This window comes from Nicotiana tomentosiformis, chromosome 8, assembly GCF_000390325.3.
Source record: "Nicotiana tomentosiformis chromosome 8, ASM39032v3, whole genome shotgun sequence".
Classification (NCBI taxonomy): domain Eukaryota; kingdom Viridiplantae; phylum Streptophyta; class Magnoliopsida; order Solanales; family Solanaceae; genus Nicotiana; species Nicotiana tomentosiformis.
In genome coordinates this window covers 47,755,431-47,759,146 of record NC_090819.1, presented here as the reverse complement: position 1 = coordinate 47,759,146, position 3,716 = coordinate 47,755,431, and the positions used below count along the sequence as shown (strand labels likewise).

The window sequence follows — 3,716 nt, the reverse complement described above, 5'->3', positions numbered from 1 at the left end:
AAGTTCGGTCTAATCATGTGTCTTGTCAACGTCTGATATGGCATGGCAGTTGATGTGACTAAACATGAAATACGATACCTTATGTGACATGTCATATGATGTGACATGACACCCCTTTTTACCCAATGTGTAAAACCTTTATCTAAAAGGTAAAGACAACTATTTGTCTTCCCCTATAAGCTAAATAAATTATACTGATAAACTAAAGAGTGTCCGGTATTCGGCCCATAATTGTTTAATTGATGGTTTCATTTTGGACCACATGTTTATTTTTTACACTGTCTTTATTTTTCACTTAAAATAATGGCGACATATTTCCTTACATGCACTCATTATATAAAACAAATACTTACACACTACATACAATGGGGACACCATATTAGATTTATATGTGGGAAAATACTAATTTATTTTGGGACCTCTATCATTCTCTCTAAAGAAGGAAGCCACCTCCCCTCTGATTCCCTCCAATTGGTTGTGCCACTTCACTCTCTCCCGCCCATAGGAATTGATCACCGGCTATGGCAGGCGACTTCACTGCCTCCTCTCTTCCTCATCCCTCTCTCTATATGGAAGTTGACCCGTCACCGGACTAGCCAGCCACTAGCGAACATTAATGTCAACAAACCTCGCTGAAATGGTCGGATCCAATAGATCTTGCCCCTGAAATAGAACTACCCACCATGATCCTTCATATATGTAGCTCTATTTCAAAGTTTTGGTCGATTTTTCCTGAGATCTAGATGGAATTTACTATTTTAACGACCCTAGATTTGTTATCTTCTTCTATTTTTCTCGTCTCTCTTCGTTCCAAGTACACCATTAAAGGGCTAGGCGTACTCATTTGTTACTGGGTTTAGCCGGAAAAATACAACTCCGATGAGCCATGTATTTGGCCCATTGTTTCGGCGACCCTCTTTTAAACCTAACTCTATTTCTCTCCACTTTGGGTATTGATTCGTTGCTCTTAATGTTGTTCCAATCTGTCGATGTTTTGGCTTGCCGACAACATGGCCGGAGGTAGCCGGAATCGGCGAGTTAATTCTTTATCGCTTGGCGACTGACTTTAGTGACCCCGTCATTCCTCTCTGTACGATTTTACTACTAATACATCTATTTGGATATTGTTACTTTTCTGAGGCTGTCTCTTTATTACTGATGATTGTGTTGGACGAAAGTTTCTTTTTGCGACTGATAATTCTAGTTTTGTTTAATCGTTGATTGTTACTGTCTTTGTCGTTGCTTCGTTATATTTTGAGAAGCCATCCAGGTCCTTGGATCCTTGATTATTCTTCAAATTTTTAAGGCCACACTTTGATTGGAATTTTTTTCTTTTGCTTATCTTGGTTATGCTGCTTCACACGATTGCATCATTAATACTTAACACGATTGGAATTTTTGTCTTTTGTTTAATCGCCCTGGCTACAAGCAGGGGTGATGTAAAAAAGGCTCCTGTTCAGAGCTTGAAGATCGCAACAAATCGTCCATGCAGTGAATTGGGAGACAACCACAACAACTGTCTCACAAATAGTAAGAGGGCATCGAAGCAACTGTTTGAAGGAGCAATTGGGGCACATCTTCTGGATGGAGTCATAATTCAACTTCAAAGATATCACAACCAATCATGGATACAATGAGGCATCGCTCCGAGTTTATCTATACCCTTACATTTTTCTAGATATCTTTAGTGGTGTCAATATTCATTGTTTCAAATATGTCAAAAAGCCAAAATAGGAGAGGAAAGACTTATGTGAATCATACATCTTATACTCTCCAATATTCACGAACTACACATGCCTGATTCTTGACCTTGTGTAAAAATACGTAGGCAACCTGTTATGGGTCAAGTTTTCCTCGTCCTTAGCTGCACAAATCAGTCAACTATGGCCACTTGGGTCACAATTGACCGAAGATCCTTTTGAAAGGATCATTTCGATGAGATATGTAGGCTTGAGCTGATTCTCATTTTGAAAGATCAAGTCTAAACTACGCTTGAGCTAATTTTCATTTCGACGAGATACGTAGGCAACCTTCGGGTTTGGTCTTGTTTTTCAAAAAATCAATAAAATACTCCCACCGTGTGGAGATTTTCTTTCATGCCTCTCCCATCATGTAGAGATTTTCTTTCATGTCACTCCCATCGTGTGGAGATTTTAAATTACTGTCACTACCATCGCGTAGAGATTTACATTCTTATCACTCCCATCACGTGAAGACTTATATTCCTGTCACTCCCATCATGTGGAGATATAAATTCAAGTCACTCCCATCGTGTGGAGATTCAATGCTCCGATATCGCTTGGGATCGATAAACATAAAGCCCGTCTAACATTTAACGCTCTGATATCGCTTCGAAACGGTAACCATAAAGCTCGTCTAACATTTAATGCTCCGATATCGCTTCAGAATGGTAACTAAAACACGTTTTATATTCAATTCTCTTTATCAAAAACAAAAAAAGTTGATTAACTCAAAATTCAAAAATAAAAAAAATGAAATGAAATGAAATGAAAATCTAAAAATATTTTCTTTCTTTTTCTAATCTTCCTAAATCATTGTTGATCTGATTCTCATTTCAACAAGATACGTAGGCAATCTTCAGGTTCAGTCTCATTTTTACAACAAAAAAAAACTATTAAGTCAAAAAAATAAAATAAAGGGAACCCTTCCTCGTGTTTGGTCCCAATTACCAAAAATCAAAAAATGAAAGAAAAAAGAAGAAGAAGAAAAATCATCATCGATATATTGACTTGGTTGGTACTAACATAGTTAAGAGTGTGCATGGGAAAGAACAAATGTTAAATATTATGATGGAGAGGACCAGCATCGGGTAAACCATCGTTTTATGTGCATTGTGTCGTGAGCCTAGATTAAAATTTATTACACTGCATTGTAGATCGAGAACTTGGCCCGAATGTCCGTTGAGGCGATATCCTGAGTAACGCCTATTTTAGGAAAGGATCGTAGGCCTTTTTTTTACCCGATAAAGCCTTTCTAGCCGAACAAATGACATCAATCCCTAGCACTCCCCCCTTTGAGCCTTAAGCTTTTTTCTTGGACAACCGGATCTTAGCCTATACCTTTTTTGTGCTTAAATATGCCACCCCTCTCTTGGCCCAACTTTCTTGCGCGCACTAAAAATGTGTAACTTCGGATGAAGAACAAAGTGAAGGAAGCAAAGCATATAAACGTAAAAGATGAAAAGTCTAGGACAATCGAAGAAATGACTTCAGGAAAGAAAGCGGAAACTCCACAGTTCAAAAGGAGAATCCAACAAAAGAGGAAACTTGCACAAGTTCAAACAGAAGATCCAGTAAAGAGAAAAAAACAAGAGGAACTCTAAGAAAAGAAGGGATAAATTCCTGCAAAGCAGGAGAAACCTCAAACGAAAAAAAAATCATAAAGGTCAAGCTTATGGTATCTTAATTGCATGCATTGAACATCTTTCTAAGTGTAAGTGTACTTCTAAAAATATATCCTAAAAACATAAATAGTTCAAAATATGTGTGGAAATTAGGATTCTCTTTATGGTAAGGGCGCTTGAAACATGGGGATAAGCAGAATTGAAAACCTTTGATTGAAGCAAGATGAACAAATCATGTCGAACGTAGGTATGGATGAGGTACCACTCGAAGCTATAGGAATTACCCATAAGCTGATCTCGGTTTTCCAGAAAGTATATGGTTGAAATTCCTTTGCACAAAACTAATTATTGG

At 37.7% G+C, this 3,716-nt stretch overlaps 1 long non-coding RNA gene across 1 annotated transcript; it reads left to right on the top strand.

The window, feature by feature from the left end:
* The first annotated feature begins 381 nt into the window (after window positions 1-381).
* Window positions 382-1,755, top strand: LOC117278619 (uncharacterized). Its single transcript, XR_004508974.2, has 2 exons — window positions 382-1,090; window positions 1,433-1,755. It is a non-coding gene; the product is annotated as an uncharacterized lncRNA (long non-coding RNA).
* The last annotated feature ends 1,961 nt before the right edge of the window (window positions 1,756-3,716 follow it).